Below are 18,624 nucleotides of genomic sequence, written 5' to 3'. Positions count from 1 at the left end.
TAGAATTTTGTGCTCACTGCTTCTCACCAATAGATATGAGGCAATTTGGCTTCCATCATCATAGATCTTTTTGCATCCAAAATGGTTATGTTATTTCTTTCCACCACTTTATTCTGCTAAGGAGTCCTAGGTGTAGATAATTGTCTCCTGATTCCATTTGTCTCACAATAACTGTTAAATTCATGAGAAGTGAACTCACCGCCATGATCTGATCTTAGACATTTGATTTTCAATCCGGTTTCTATTTCAACCTTTTCTCTAAATATCTTGAATTTATCAAAAGCTTCAGACTTATCCTTAAGAAAAGTCACCCACATCATCCTAGAATAGTCATCAATAATCAGCATGAAATACCTATCACCTTGAAATCTTCTAGTCCTTGTTGGACCACATAAGTCAGTGCGAATCAAATCAATTACACCATTACATTTATCATGTATGCTCTTAAAAGAAGTCATAACTTGCTTTTCCATTTGACATTCCTTACATAACGGATTATGAGGCTTCATAATCTTAGGTATATCTCTAACTACCTTAGTTGAACTGATCTTAACAATACAATCAAAATTAACATGACACAACCTCTTATGCCATAACCAACTCTCATCAATATGAGCAATCAAACATGTCTTATCACCAGTGTTCAAGTGAAAGATATTACCTCCAGTCCAAGTACCAGTTGCGATCTCCAAACCAGTCTTGTTAATGATTTTGCATTTTCTATCTTTAAACTAAAGTTGGAAACTCTTGTCCACCAATTGACCAACACTCAAAAGATTATGCTTTAAACCTTCTACATAATATACATTATCAGTGTTATGCTTGTCATCCAAAGAAATAATACCTCTACCTCTGATCATACATGCTTTGTCATCTCCAAATCTGACTTGACTGCCATTGAATTCTTGTAGGGACAAAAATTTCCCTTTATTTCCATTCATATGATGTGAGCATCCACTATCAATTATCCATTCATCCTTATCTTCAACTTTTTCTGCCAAGGCCTTTTCTTCATTTTTGATAGCCGGTTCTAGTTCATCTTCCTTTAAAGCATAGAACACCCATTCCTTTCCATTGCCAGATCACTAGCAGGGTCTTCTATCAGTTCATCTCCAGAGTCATTAGTTACTCCTTCCTCATTTGCCATGTAGCATTGTTTACTTTTCTTGAATTTATATCCGTTCTGGTTAGGCTTAAATAATTTCTTAACTCTTTCCTCAAACCTTGCATTCCTTTCAGGACATCTAGATGCAAAATGACCAATATTATTACATGCAAAACATTTAAAATGTGCTTTTCCTTCATACTTACTTCCTGTCGGACCTTTAGGTACTCTTCTAGCAAATAAGGCTTCAAGTTGCTGAAATTCTTCATCTTCTTTCCTCATGTCTTCAAATTCTTTTGCATATAAAACTTTCCAATCACTTTTGCCGGTAGATGATGATGATGATGCATGAAAAGCAGGTTCAGACTTCACAGCTCCAAAAGATCCAAATTCTTCAAGCTCAAAAGTAGATAATTTCCCAATCAGAAAGTCTCTGTTAACCGAAGAGTTTGCCATTGTTCTCAACTCATTAATTGCAGTTGCCTTCATCTTGTAAGCCGGTGGAAGGGCTCTCAAGACTTTGGAAACTATTTCATCTTCACTCAAAAATCCTCCACAACATTGAATTCCCATAACAATCTCATTTACTCTTTCCATAAACACAACAATTCTTTCATTATTTTCCATCTTCAAGTTTTCATATCTTACCTAGTAACCATCAAGTTTAGCAATTTTGACAGTAGGATCACCTTCATTTAGAGTTTTCAATTTGTCCCACATAACCTTTTCCAATGATTTATCAGTCAATCCCATGATTTGCTGATCAGTAAGTGCACACAAGAGGGCTTCTCTAGCTCTGCAATCATTTTCAATATTCATTTCCAAGTCTGCAGGAGCAGGATTGCCAGATGCTAGATCATAAGGTGTGTATCCTTTCTCAGTGATCTCCCAAATATCCTTGCCAAGATATCTAAGATGAGTCTCCATTTAAATTTTCCATATCCCATAATTTGTTCCATCAAGCTTAGGGATTTCTCTTCTGAAAATAGTTGCCGATGGATTTGAAGTGTTAGCTACCATAGGATCTACCTCAAGTGGTTAAGCTTCTGCAAAAGAGGACCAAAGCTCTGATACCAATTGTTAGGATAACCAGTGAACAAATGAGAGGGGCGGTGAATCAGTTTTTAACATATTATAAATTTTAATCCACTTAATAACCTTTAAACATATTAAGTACCGGTAGAGTAGAAACAGATACCGGTAAACAATGCAACTTAACAATTAAACAAATAATTAATAAAAATCAATCATACCACATAACACCATGATTTGTACGTGGGAAAACCGGAAAGGGAAAAACCACGGTGGGAAGCCTACCCACAATCAGATGATACTTCTACAGAAAGTATGTGATACAACGAGGGGCTTGCACATGCAGGAAGGCACACTTCCTAGAGCGTACTGATCATTACAAAAGAGTCTCACTGAATACAGAGAGGAAACAACCATCTCAAGATAAGTGGACAACAATCCAATAGATTGAACTGCTAGAGATAGCATCTACCATGCTTGATTACAGTCCTGGTTAAGCTCATTACTAGAGGCCTTTGACCTCTTCCTTAATCCCAATTCAATCATCTATGATCAACCAAATCTCCTTCGCATATGATATTGCATTCCAAGACCACGACACTTGTTCTATTCCCATACCACGATCTACAATGAGATCTTACATCATATTATACAAACCCTAAGGCCTAAACCAATTAGGTCGACCACCTAAAAGATATTACAATAAGATCATTACATAAATCCATATTACAATGATATGCCATGTCGTCTTAAGACCAAAACAACAATAACAAATCCATAAATCATCCAGAAACATCCTGGTAACATGTAGAGTACATGTTAGCATGATACCGGTCCATAACCTAGATAGGCACCAGACCTATTCTGGGTCCACCATGCCAAAGTAATGTCTTCAAGAAGTTAAAGCATGATCAAAGAACATCTTCAATATCTTGAAATCCATCTAGAAGCTACATCCCATCAAGATTCCTCAGTGAGAGCTCTGTTGGTAAAGCCTTAAACTAGTGTCGTTTAGGGTTTACCAGAGTGTATGATAGCATCTGATTACCAAGTCAATACCATTTGACCAAGACATGCTCCGGAAGCACATACCACATGTAACCAATCACATTCCAAAGATCCAAACATGTCGGAAGTGTCCAACAGATAGTCTCTTTTGCCGGTAACACTAGATCTTCTACCAGTAACCAAAACTTGTCTACCAGTAACCAACCATAACAACTAGTGTTGACATCAATGACAAAAAATCAATGCAATACATAATCAATTCATCCAATAATGCCAACACATCCTCGTATCGAAATCTATCAATCACTGTCTAGGGCATCATATTGAATCATATCCACATCAAATCGAAATTTATCATATCGAGATCAAATCTGCATCGAATCAAAGCATATTAGCATCATCGAATCAAGATTTTCTTTTAATCAATGCGTCGTCACACATCTCTCTAAAGAGGGGCAAAATGTATACACCTAAAAATGGTTTGAAAATAATTAATTAAATACGCAATTATTTAATTAATCCCCCTTTCTAATTAATTAAATTCGCAAATAATTTGATTAATTTCCCTATTCATCTACTTATAAATAAATCTAAATGATTTATTTATATAGTTAATTTAAATAATCTCGTTTGATTAATTAATCTAAATTAATTAATCCTCCCCCCATTTAAATCAATTATTGTTATCCCATAATTAAGATTAACAAAACCAAGTTTGTTGAAATTAATTATTTGAATTTCTAAATTCAAATGAGCACATGGCTCCTAACTTCTAACCCATTCTATCTAATCCTAGGTTTAACTAACCCTATCCTATCTTGCATATCCTAACTTCCTCATCCTAACCTCTTGTGCATTGGATATTCCTTCTTGGAGACACATGGCACCTTTGCCACATGTCTTCTCCCCTTTGACACTTTCCTTCTTATGGGAAAATTGTTTGAGTTTTCTTGACACTTGTCACCACATAGATGACATGTGTCCCTCCCTCCAACCTCTTCTGCAACTTCCTCAATCCTAGCCCTTGATATCTTCAGATCGAATCTAGACCATCGATTCCTGCCACCTCAGCTTTGGCCTTGGAATTCCTATAAAGACCCCTCATTTTGGAGGAAAAAAGATCCCTTGCATCCTAGATTTTAGCATCATTACTATAGGAATTTTATATCTTAATCATCTAGCATAATTGGCAGTTAGATCAATATTAGCATGCTTAGAATAACTTTTATCCTGTTAATTTAGATTGCATTTATCAATCATGTATCTTAAATCATCATTTTAGCTAAATCATGCATCAATCAATCATGCAATAAATCACTTGCATTATCATGAAGTAGCTACTCAACTTTTGAGTTACCACTTTGGAAGTCATTGCTCCACTGAGAGCCAACAAATCCAACACCTTGAAGGTCCTCAAAAATAGAGGAATATGGGACATCTCAAAGGAGATTTTGGTTTTCTTTTATTTAGATTTCAATTTGCTTAATAATTTCATTTATATTGTCTCATCTATGTGCATGTTTATTAAGATTGACACAATTTTTATTAGCACAATAAGGATCTTCTACGAATGTTTGAACACTAGGAGAAAGTTCGGGTTGATCAACCATTGATGGTTGCTCCTCTTGTTGTGGTTGTGGATCTTGATTGTAGAGTAGACTAGTGTCGGGAATTCCATACTCTTGGGTTGTCATTTTTGCCTTTTGGGAGCGAGTCAAGACCATGCACGAACAACCTTAGAGATGATTTGAAAGAAAGATTGATGAAAGGACTTAGCAATTTTTGATTGGATTGGATTTGATGATTGATTGGGTCCTTGGATTAGGATGGGATTAATTTTATTAGGATCACACCTTAATCCTTGGATTAGGATTTTAGGTGAGGGATTTATTGATAGACCACAAGCAAGATGATGACCAAGTTGGGGTAAAATCTAGACCTTGTTAATATGATAAAGTCTTCTTCTACTTAGGATAGACTAATGATCCAAATCAAAATAGGACTAAGGATAAGTGTTTTGACCAACCCAAAGGATGGGACAAGAGCACTTGGGGGAGATTTTGACCCAAGCACAAAAGTCAAATGATTAAAATGATTAAGGATGAGGGTCTAGATCAAACTTTGACAAGGATGAACCTTTGATGTGGTTAATTTGATTGATTTTGGATGATTGGATTAGGGATTTGATTGATTGAATTTGATTAAGGATTGATTGGAATTTGATTAATTATTGGGTTAATGTGCTAATTCCTTAGAAAATGAATTCATGAAAAGGATTAAGAAGGTTAATTATGATTAGAAGAAATTGAGGAATAGGTTATTATTGACAACAAAATGACTTAATAAGTGATAGGTTCGGATGGTAAATTATATGAGGGGATGCGACCACCCTGATTTTGACAATAGTTAGTATTGAAAGACAAGCCTGATCCTTGGTGGAGGGCGTTAACTCTTAGTTCATCACTAGCATCAAACTCATTGCTACGACCATGAGTGTAATCGTGATATCGATGCAAGAAGGTCCCGTGTTTAAGCAAGAGTTTGCGGTTGATATACCAAAATTTTTGACATCTAACGAGTTGTGCTTGGGTGAGTTTCTTCTTCTTGACTTGATAATGGATAGACTTCTTGGGAGGCATATACAACTTAGGCTTATGTAACATGAGGTAAAAATGAGGTGGACTTGATTTGGGCTTTGCAAGTGCAAAAATTTGGGCTTGGAATGTTTGTCAAATGTGAAAGATGAGGAGGTTGTTTGTCAATCTACTTTTGGCAAGAAAACATCAAGCATAGTAAACACATTGGCCAAGTGTACCACTCAATAATGAGTGTGCAAGTGATGGGGGGCCTAGATTAGCCCAAATTGATTTTACAAGTATAACACAATTGAAGACACTTAAAGACAACACAACTTAGGCTAGAAAGTGGAAACCACTTGATAGGACCCTCACATAAGCAATACCTCACTTAGGCGGACAAATAGAGATTCTGGTAGCACTAGCTCCACTCCACGACACTCACTTCTTGGGCATACCAAATTCTCTTACCCTAAATATCCAAGGATATAATACATGGGGGATTTATGTCTCATCCTAAGCGGATACATGAGGAATAACTTCGTGGTGTGATCCGCATCCCCTGCGCTATCAAATCTAGGATTTTGGCTACTAAAACTGGTGTCTAGTGTAATTTCTGAGGGATCACCAATCCAACGACAGATTCTCGAAGCAAGCCACTTAAGGCTCTAACTGATCTTATCAGTACAAGGAGAGCCCCCACATATGTCGAATTCACTCAGCACCTCAGTCACCTAACCAACTTATTATATAGCGGCTCGAAAAACCTGCTCGAGATTGCGTCGAGAGAGTTGATATCCCCGATGTGTCCCAATTTGAACTACCCTTGTGAGGTGATGAAATCCCCGGTCAAAAGTATCCCTCTCTACAAAAATAAAAATCAGGTGTTGTCAATCACCTTTCTCATCACCCAAGGTCCGTGAAGGCGAGGGGAGAGGATAATAGACGTGACGGTGGGTCCACCCTACACGTGTGCAAGCACACCAAAGATGGAAAACATTTATTCATTTTAATCCTTCATCGCAAAATGTGAGTTTATTTTAGAAACTTGAAAGTGACAAGGTGATTTGTTTGTTTTATCCCAAGATTGCAAAATGTGTTGTTCATTTTAGACTAAGATAGCAAGATGATTGTTCATTTTTTATACCAAAATTGCAAAATGAGATTATTCGTTTTAGACCAAATTGTTGCACTAAATGAGACAATGTGAATGTTTGTTTTTAAATTTTAACCCATATTGCAAACTGTGAATGACTATCCTAAGATTGATCAATTTGCCCAATTAACATGTGTTAAGGAAAATTTGCAATTTTGAAGCCTTCAACACCTGCAAAAAAAACAATGTGTTAAAAAGATGCTCTTGATGTCCTGCACAAAATATGAGCCCAAAATTAATTTCTAAAGTAAAAAATAACCACACTAAAATCACTAATTTAAACATACTAACAAAAAAATATTAAATCTAAATTAGCAAAACTAAATTAAATCTAATCTAAAAATTAAATTAAAAGCTAATTTAAAATCTAAATTAGAAGTAAATTAAAGACTAATTTAAAAAACCTAATTTAAAAACTACTTAAAAAAATCTAATTTTAAAATCTATTTTTAAGAACTTTAAAAAAGCTATTCTAAAAAATCTAATTAAAAAACCATGTTTTAAAAACGAATCTAAAAAAAACTTTAAGAAACTAATAAAAAGAGTAATGAGAAAAAGAAACCTTAAACAACAAATTTAAAAAATTAATCCTAAAAAGAAACTTGAAAAAGCAATCTTTAAAGAAAGAATGCTAATATGAAAGGAAAGCCTTAGTCATGGAGCCCCCACGTAGCTTTGGAACAAGCTTTTTAAAAAAGGTTGAAAGCTTTTTAAATGCATGGAGTGAAATGGCTTTTAGAAACGTTAAGTATATGCAATCAATCACAAAATATATTCGCTGAAAAGGCTTTAGAAATGTTATTTAAATCAAATGTAATCAACTTTCTAGAAAGCGATGAGTGGTCAAATCGAGCTGTTAAGTGTGGAATTCAATAGTGGTTGAACATTCATTCATTGTTTGAAAAGTGGCTAAACACTTTGTAAGCATATATAAAGATGAATGCCCTAAACAACTCAACCCAATTGCAAGCATATGCATGTTTTATAACAACTGAAATATTATCTAAATGTCAGTCATGGAAAGATATATTTTAGTTTTGCATCGTGTAATACATGTATAACTATAATCACATTCAATTGTAACGGTTTATTACTGCCCTTCATGAACATAAGATAAAATGCACAACATGCTACAAGTAAAATTAGCACAAAAGTAAATGGAAAAAACACTGACAAAGCACTCAAAGCACAAATAAAGCATGTGTGCTTTTAGACAAAAAATCCTCAAAGAGGAGTTGTTCGCACTAAATTCTATGATGGCATGATACACATAAAAAAAATGGGTTGAGAAATGCACATGTGAAAAGGTCGATTTCACGACCTTTTCCGTTATGGGTGCAACAATCACATCATAAAGGACATCTTCTTAAGGATACGTTAGCACATGGAAAATAGAGGCTTTTAGAAGTTTTCAAATAAAGGCAATAGTGCAGGTGTAAAGCCAGATTCAACTGCTGTGTTTTGACACTAATTGCATAAAGCCAGACTCTAAAAACAATGCATGAACATCCACTAATAGTATAAGAATATGTTATCATTAACACGGTGTTAGAATGCTCATAAAAATGTAACAATATCAGTGAGATGCATACACCAGGCGTGCCAAATGTATCAGCATTAAACAATTAGTAAGGTTAGTCAATAAATAAACAAATTGAAGTAGTCATCAGTGAGGAGGGACCTCAAAGAGATCAATGCAGACCGGTCAGCAAGAGTAACACAACGGAAAAACAAAGATATGATGCAGGCAATCCAGAACAGATTGTTTTATTTCATGAAAATTGATTACAACCAACCGGTAACAACCGGGTTACAACATAATAGGTCACAACCAGGACCTTGAATCTTAAGATTTATCATCTATGTGCTGGAACTGCACAAAGATTGCATTGAAGAAGTATAGTGTTGTCATTGATGTCAACAACAACCGATAATGAAGCAGTAAAACAACCGGTAATGAAGCAGTGAAAATCAACCGGTAACCCTAACCAGTTGAGAAGCATAACCCTAACCGATAAAGCTTGGAGATCAGTTGTGATGATCTATGACCGAATGATGATCGGTGATGAAGATGCCACGAAAATATGTTGCACGTGATGAGTTTTGAAAAGGTTTTGGCGTGTAAAGATAACCATTTATCTTGGGAATGATCAAATACATAGTATGAAGTGACAAACACGTGATGTGTTACAATATTCAAAGTGCGATGATCCAGGAGTAGTTGGAGATGCCTAGAAGAATGTAAAGTTGATTGCATGAAATCTAACAGTCAAGATTGAACCGATGTGTTTGTAATCTCTATGAGAATTTTAGGGTTTGTGTTGTGTTACCGACCTAATGTATTTGTTTTTAAGGTCGGTGGATTAATTGAATGTGTGTTGGCAAATTTGGTTAAGTGTGAAAGTGATTGTTGCCAAACCAGAAGGTGTGTCTGTAGAATGATGTGAAGACAAATAGGAGCGGTAAAGGATCTGATTCAGCAAGGAAGTGTTATTTCTAGATCGGTGAAGAACCTGTTGTTCTCTAACCATTATAGCAGTATAATCCCTTAACCAAGTAAGCTCTAACAGGCTTGTTGTTGAAATCCTCTAACCGGGTGATCCATTAGCTTGGATTTGAAATCCTCCAGTGAGGTTACCTTTAACAGGGTATTTGTAGTCAATCCCTTAACCGGGTGGTCCTTAACTAGATCTGTTCCTAATAGAACATTCTTGTATAAGCTTCTAACCAGGCTTGGCTCCTAACATGGCGAACTTCAGAAGAGTTCAAAAATACTTGTGGGTATTCATCCCCACCGTGGTTTTTCCCATTTTGTGGATATGTTTTTGGTATGGTTGATATGAATGATTGGTAAATCTGCATAGTTATATCTAAATGATTGGAAATGATCTAAAGTAAGTTATTATTGGTATTAGTGAAGTGGTTTAAGGTTTTGGTCAAAGGATATTTAAGTTTTAGATCTATTGCATTATATCACAAAAGTATTAGGTCAACCGGTAAGGTTTAACAGTGCAGATGCAGATTTGTTAGAGTGACTAAACTGGTAAACTTTGTGAGTTGATTCTAAATTGTAAATAAGTTTGGTGAAAATTTAGTTTATCTTCCATCTACTGATTCACCCCCCTCTCAGTAGTTGACCGGATCTTTATAGTTTCATCATATTATCAATTGGTATCAGAGCATTCTAGATCCTCTTGAATATAAGCCTAATAGCTTGAGGAAAAGATCCAGGAGAAAATGATGAAGAGAGAAGGTTTGAATTTCAATAGAGATAACTACAAAATTTGGAGTGATAGGATGAAGATTTACATCAAGAGCTTAGGAAGTCAGTATTGGGATCATGTTGTTACTAAGTATAACTTGCCTAGTGGAATCCTGACAGATGATCAGAAGAAGGAGCAACAAGAGAACAACCAAGCATTGGAGGCCATCATCAGTACCTTTTCAGATTCAAAATATGTTGATGTACATGGATTGGAGACTGCATATGAAGTTTGGAAGAAACTGGAAGAAATCTATGGCAGTGATGAGCATGTAAAGATAGCCAAGGAAGAGAATCTCAGAGGAAAATTTGATGATATGAGAATGGCTGAAGGTGAATTCAACAATATGGTCAGAGAATCAAGGAGATAGTTGGAGAAATCAAAAGTGTTGGAGGTATAGTGGAGGATGCCACTGTGGCTAGTAAGGTATTGAGAACCCTTCTACCAGTCTACACTATCAGAGTTGTAGCCATTCAAGAACTCAAATCTATTGACAAGACAAAGGTAACTCTTGACTCTATCATTAGTAAATTGACTGTATTCGAATTAAATGATTCTGATGGAAGTGTTCAAAAGTCAGAATTTGCATTTAAAGCCTCAGTATCAACCCCACCAGTAAGGAAAAGTAGAGAAGTAAGTTACAGTCATGAATCTAGATCCACCAGAGAGGTAGATGATGATGATAGCCTGATGGAACTCGAAGCACTATTGGCCAAGAGGTTACCCAGAGGTACCGTTAAGTATAGAGGTAAATTACCACTAAAATGTTTTGCATGTAACCGGATAGGACATATTGTTGCTAACTGTCCTAATGAAGCTAACAAGGAAAAAAAGAGAAATATAGGAAGTTTATAAGGAAAAGGAAAAATAATTTGTTTCATTGCAGTAGATGAAGGTATTACAGATGAAGAATCTGAGGAAGATACACGTGAGGACATTGTCTTTGTTGCTATCAAAGAAGAAATATCAGATCAAAAGGCATTGGTCTATCACTTGGGCAACTCAGATGACTGTATTATTGACAGTGGTTGTTCACACCACATGACTGGTGACCAGAGCAAGTTCCTAACATTGGACGAATTTTATGGAGGTGTTTTCAGATTTGGGAATAACTCTCCCTGCATGGTGAAGGGAAAAAGATCCATTTCCCTGAATGGTAAGAGTAGTGCAAATGATTTCTACTGGGTTGAAGGTATGAAACACAATATTTTGAGTGTTTCTCAACTCAATGAAAAAGGTTACCCATTAGAATTCAAGAATGGAGTTTGCAAGATCTTTGGAAGCAAATGTGAACTGATTGCAACTGGCAAACAAACCAGAGGTAACTTATTTCACTTAAACTCTAAAATCAACAGTTGTTTGATTGCAAAAGTAGAAGATAGTTGGCTTTGGCATTGGAGGTTTTTCCATGTGAATTTTGATAACATTATAAGAGTCAACAAGTCAAAATTAGTAAGAGGATTGCCACAGTTGAAAAAACCAATGAATGCTTTGTGCAAGGAATGTCAATTAGGGAAAATGACATCCTCAACCTTCAAGAGCAAATCTTTCTCAGCTGAACATTTGCTAGTTTTGGTTCATACTGACCTATGTGGACCAATGAGGACTAGGAGTATTCAAGGAGATCGGTACTTCATGATATTTACCGATGACTGATCAAGGATGATGTGGGTCACATTCACGAAAGACAAGACATAAGCATTCAACAAATTTAAAGCATTCAGAGCCTTGGTTGAGAATGAAAGTGGAAGGAAGATAAAATGTTTAAGAACTGATCAAGGTGGTGAATTTACTTCAGAGGAATTCACTAGATACTGTGAAAACAATGGGATCAAGAGGCAGCTATCTACACCAAGGACACAACAAAATGGTATTGCAGAAAGGAACAACCAGTTAGTGGTTGAAGTTGCTAGGACTATGTTAATTCAAGGAGGTGTAGCGAAAACATTTTGGAGAGAAGCTATCAACATAACTGTTTATACAATGAATCAGATATTGGTCAAAAGAGGTAAGGACAAAACACCCTATGAATACTGGTATGGTAGATCGCCAAATGTCAGTTACTTCAAAAATTTTGGTAGTAGATATTTTATTAAAAGAAGTGATTATATTGGAAAGTTTGATGCCAAAAGTGATGAAGGCACATTTCTTGGTTACTCCACCAAGAGCAAAGTTTATAAGTGCTACAACAACCGGACTAAGAAGATCATTGAAAGTGTCAATGTCTGAGTAGATGAATTTCCTGAAAAATTTGAAGAAACCAACAAGAAGAAGGAAGAAGAAGAACCAAACCCACTATTTTTGGAACCGGAACCGGTAAATCCAAAATTTGGAGGACTAAACACAAAATCCTCAATTCAACAAGAACATGAAGGTCCAATAGAAGGTGAAGAAAGTGAAGAAGAAGAAGAACTTGAAAACCAAGATCATGTTATTCCAAGGTATGTCAGACTCAATCACAACCCCGATCAGATTATTGGAGACAAGAATGCAGGTGTTAACTAGAAGAGGGCTAAGAGAAAATTCTTGTATGATCTCCACCATTGAGCCTAGAACAACAAAAGAAACCTTTGCAGATGAAGTCTGGATCAAGGCAATGGAAGAAGAACTTGATCAGATAGAGAAGAATAATACATGTTCATTGGTACCCAGACCGGAAAACAAGAATGTAATAGGCACAAAGTGGGTATTCATAAACAAATTGAATGAAGATGGAGTAGTGGTTAGGAATAAAGCTAGACTGGTATGCAAAGGATATGCACAAGAGTAAGGTGAAGATTATGGTGAGACATTTGCACCAGTAGCAAGATTGGAAGGAGTAAGGACTCCACTTGCATTTGCAACATACATAGGACTTAAGGTATATCAAATGGATGTTAAATCGACATTTTTAAATGGAATATTGGAAGAAGAAGTCTACATAGGAAAACCAAATGGTTATGCATTAACTAAAGAAAATGATATGGTGTGCAAGCTACATAAGGCACTATAAGGATTGAAACAAGAACCAAGAGCATGGTTTGAAATATTGCACTCTCACTTAGTAAAGATAGGTTTTCAAAGAACCAATGAAGATAGTAACATATATCTCAAGATAGAAGGAGATAAAATACTGGTAAGTGAGGTATTTGTTGATGATATCATTTTTGGAGGTAATGATGATATGTGTCATGATTTTGCTAATGAAATGAAGAATGAATTTTCAAGATATCATTGGTAGGTGAGATAAAAAATTTCATAGACTTGCAAATCCAATAGATGAAGGAAGGAGTTTTTATCACACAATCCAAGTATGTGAAAGAAGTATTGAGAACTTTTGGAATGGGAGATTGTAAACAAGTTGGAACACCAATGGTTACAGGCTGTAAATTGTTAAAGGAAGATGATTATGCACCAGTTGATGAAAAGGAATACATATCCATGATAGGTAAGCTACATTATGTTGTCCACAGAAAACCGGACATTGCTCATGCAATAGGATTGGTTGCTAGATTTCAAAAAAATTCGAAGGAGTCACATAGGATTGCAACCAAAAGAATTTTCAGATACTTGAAAGGCATAATAGATTATGGACTATGGTATCCATATGCAGGAGACTTTGACTTAAATGTCTATACTGATGCAGATTGGGCAATCAATGTTGATGACATGAAAAGTACAACCGAAGGAGCATTTTTTCTTGGAGGTAGATTAGTGTCTTGGAGCAGGCAGAAACAAAGTTGTATCTCTCAATCAATAGTAGAAGCTAAGTATGTTGCAACTTTCATGAATTGTACCCACACAATTTGGATGAAACACATATTGGAAGGTTTCAAGCTGAAGATATCAGAACCGGTAAGAATTTTCTGTGATAACACAAGTGCTATAAATATTTCTAAATACCCGGTGTTGCATGGTAGGACAAAGCATATAGAGCTGAAGTATCATTTCTTGAGAGAGAAAGTTCAAAGCAAAAATGTATCATTGGAGCATGTTTCCACTAAAGAACAACTAGCAGATATTTTTACTAAGCCTCTACCTAAGGCTACATTTGAATATGTCAAACCTGTGAGTTAGGGGTTGTACCCCTACATGAAGTCAATTAAGCAGATATGGAAGACATCAATCCCGGAGCCTATTGAAAATATTGAAGAAGGATTGGTGAAGAATGGAGCTACTCCACAGGGGGAGAAGCTAATTATAGATTAGTGAAGCATAGATAAGAAATATAATAGTTTACTTTCACTTTGGCATTGTTGTCACAGGGGGAGAAAAGTATATGATTGATAGCCTTATATGTTAAGGAGAGAAGACATATTGTAGACCAGTTACCAACTAAAGATATGGAGATACAGTTGAAGGATAGTTTATGTTGAAAAATGTAAACCAGGATTCCTATTTGAAAAATGTAAACCATGAATCCTATACCTGTGTATATGCTTTACTCTCAATCATGACAATCAATTGGTATTGATATTTGTATTGTCATCAATGCCAAAGGGGGAGAATGTTGGCATTGCATGAAGATTGCATTGAAGAAGTATAGTGTTGTCATTGATGTCAATAACAACCAGTAATGAAGTAGTAAAGCAGCCAGTAATGAAGCAATGAAGATCAACCGGTAACCCTAACCAGTTGAGAAGCATAACCCTAACCGATGAAGCTTGGAGATCGGTTGTGATGATCTATGAACGAATAATTATCAGTGATGAAGATGCCATGAAAGCATGTTGCAGGTGATGAGTTTTGAAAAGGTTTTAGTGCGTAAAGATAACCATTTATATTGGAAATGATAAAATGCATAGTATGAAGTGACAAACATGTGACGTGTTACAAGATTCAAAGTGCGATGATCCAGGATCGGTTGTAGATGCCTAGAAGAATGTAAAGTTGATTGTATGAAATCTAACGGTCAAGATTGAACCAATGTGTTTGTAATCTCTATGAGAATTTTAGGGTTTATGTTGTGTTACCAACCTAATGTATTTGTTTTAAGGTTGATGGATTAATTGAATGTGTGTTGGAAAATTTGGTTAAGTGTGAAAGTGATTATTGTCGAACCAAGAGGTGTGTCTGTAGAATGATGTGAAGGCAGATAGGAGCGGTAAAGGATCTGATTCAGGAAGGAAGTGCTATTTCCAGATCGATCAAGAACCTGTTGTGCTCTAACCATTACAACAAAAAAATCCCTTAATTGGGTAAGCTCTAACAGGCTTGTTGTTGAAATCCTCTAACCAGGTGATCCATTAGCTTGGATTTGAAATCCTCCACTGAGGTTACCTTTAATAGGGTATTTGTAGTCAATCCCTTAATCGAGTGGTCCTTAACCGGATATGTTCCTAATAGAACATTCTTGTATAAGCTTCTAACCAGGCTTGGATCCTAAGAGGGAGAACTTCAGAAGAGTTCAAAAATACTTGTGGCTATTCATCCCCACCGTGGTTTCTCCCATTTGGGTTTCCATGTGAAAAATCATTGTGTCAAGTGGTGAATGATTTTGTGGATATGTTTTTGGTATGGTTGATATGAATGATTGGTAAATCTGCATAGTTATATCTAAATAATTGGAAATGATCTGAAATAAGTTATTATTGGTATTAGTGAAGTGGTTTAAGGTTTTGGTCAAAGGATATTTAAGTTTCAGATCTGCTGCATTATATCAATGAAGTATTAGGTCAACCGGTAATGTTTAACAGTGTAGCTGCAGATTTGTTAAATTGACTAAACCAGTAAACTTTGTGAGTTGATTCTAAATTCTAAATAAGTTTGGTGAAAATTTAGTTTATCTTCCATCTACTGATTCACCCCCCCTCTTACTAGTTGATTGAATATTTATAGTTTCATCATATTATTACTATGCACAGTCTTGCTACTTGATTCTTTGATTCATTCCATTCTAGCACACAATTACAATTATATATACGATCCAAAGGATCCAGTCAGCCCAAAAAGGGATCAAAACCCGAAGAACAAGACCTAACGTGTAAAATTAACAAGGTTGGCCTTCGCCAAGAGATTCCTCCGGAAAATCCAAAGGATGACATGTAGAGAGAAGGAAAAGGTCGGCCACATGCCAAGGAACATCAGAATCAATGCGCAAGGTTCCACAAGCTTTAGAAGGGGTTCTGGTAGATCATCAAAATAGGTCTAGGCAACTGGTAACAAGAATTGTCAACCAGTAACAGGAAATTGTCAAGGAAATCGATAGTGATATCTTGCCGGAAAATGATTCAAATGTGATGTGGTCTAGAATTGAGAAAGATGATCAAGTCTTCAAGTAGAATCCAACTCCACAAGATGCGGTGAGCCAAAACCGAGACACACAGAAAGAAAAGCTGAAACTGCAAACAAAAAGCAAAACAAAAAGAAAATGTTTTTGGTTGATGCAAGATTGCTATGAACCGGGGATGCTCCTGCATTAGACATCCGAGGTTATTAAAAAAGTGAGCCTCTCACTTTCCTGGGGTCAGAGGAAAACCAAGGTGGTCTACCTTTTCCTAAGAAATCTAAAATGAATCTTCAACTGTTATGTCCTTCCACTTTACAAGATACTCTTTATACTGACTACTCCGGGTAGTACACCCAATCCTATTGTCCAAAATCTCTTCCATCCGATCTGGTTCCTTCCGGGGCAACTATTTCTCCAAGTTTGCAATACTCTCCTCACTGAATTCTAGTTCATGATACTCATGATGATTTTCAATGTTAAACACAGGTGAAATACTAAGACTATCCGGTAACTCCACTTCATATGCATTTCCAAAACTGAAATTACTCAAAATCCTGCAAGGTCCAAACTTCTTCATCTGCAATTTGTTATAAGTTCCAACCAGGAATCTTTTTTTTCTCAGATATACTATCACTTCATCACCAACTTCAAATTACTTATGTCTCCTCTTCTCATTTGCCTTCTCCTTATATTTGATGTTCATGTCTTCCAAATGTTTCTTAACCTGAATATGGAAGGCTGCCATGTGATCTGCAAAGTCTTCTGCTTCTGAACTTCTCGGGTCTTCACTGCTAATGTCTCTCAATTCTGATATACCTCTAGGATGCACTCCGGTAACAATCTCAAGAGGTGTTCTTCTAGTACTCCTATTCACTGAATTGTTGTAGGCAAGCTTTTCTTGTGCAAGGATCAAATCCCAACTTTTGGTTTTATCTCCAACTAAACATCTCAACAAGTTTCCCAAGATCCGGTTAAATACTTCTATTTGTCCATCAGTCTGTGGATGAAAAGTAGAACTGAACTTCAAATTTGTCTTCATCTTCTTCCAAAGTGTTCTCCAAAAATAGCCAACAAACTTAGTGTCTTTGTCTAAAACTATGCTCTTAGGTAATCCATGCAATCTCACCACCTCCTTGAAAAATAGGTCTGCTACATGTAATGGATCTGATGTCTTCTTACAAGGTATGAGATGAGCCACCTTTGAGAATCTATCCACTACCACAAATATAGAATCATTCCCTCTCAGTGTTTTAGGAAATCCAACTACAAAATCCATGCTTATATCCTCCCAAGGTCTTACCGGTACTGTCAAAGGTTTATACAATCCCACATTTTGACTACTACCCTTTGCAACTTGACAAACTCTACAACTTTTCACATATCTCATAACATCCTTATGAATTTGGGGCCAAAAGTAGCGCTCACTCACTAATGCTACTGTTTTGTCAATACCAAAATGTCCAGCCAAACCACCACTGTGTTTATCCTTTATCAGATTCTCCCTCATAAAACTCTTAGGTATGCACAACTGAAATCCTTTGAATAACATCCCATCCCAAATGATATAATCCAGCCACTTGATTTTGTCTACCATAACCGGTTCTCTACATGCTTTCTGAGGTTTTGCAAAATCTGGGTCTTCATCATACAAGGTCTTCAAATCTTCAAATCCTAATACTGTCACTCTCATCTCTGTCAGCAAATTCCTTCTCCTACTCAATGCATCAACAACTTTATTAGATTTCCCACTTCTATGCTTCAACACAAGGGTGTAACTCTACAATAATTCTACCCATCTCATATGTCTCTGATTCAACTTACTCTGTCTTGATGATCTGTATACAACACAAACTCCTTAGGCAACAAGTAATGTCTACACTTCTTCAAGGCTTGAACTATGGCATAAAACTCCTGATCATACATTGAATATCTCCTCTGGGAATCATTCAATTTCTCACTGAAATAAGCTACTTCTCTCCCTTCCCGACTCAAGACTACTCCTATTGTTGTTCCACTTGCATCACAATCCACTTGAAATACTTTGTTGAAATCCGGTAAAGCCAACACAGGCTTCTCAGTCACTTTCTGCTTCAACAATTTAAAAATTTTGTTTGCTCCGGTGGTCCACTTAAATACCTTTTGATCTCCTCTCATGGTCTCAGTCATAAGGTTACAAACTGAATTGAAATTTATGATAAACTTCTGGTAAAAACTAGCCAATCCATGAAATGATCTTAACTCTCCAATGCTTTCCGATGTAGGCCACTCAACAATTG

The sequence above is a fragment of the Cryptomeria japonica genome, chromosome 8 (genome assembly GCF_030272615.1).
Source record: "Cryptomeria japonica chromosome 8, Sugi_1.0, whole genome shotgun sequence".
NCBI classification, from domain to species: domain Eukaryota; kingdom Viridiplantae; phylum Streptophyta; class Pinopsida; order Cupressales; family Cupressaceae; genus Cryptomeria; species Cryptomeria japonica.
Note: the sequence above shows the minus strand (reverse complement) of the source record.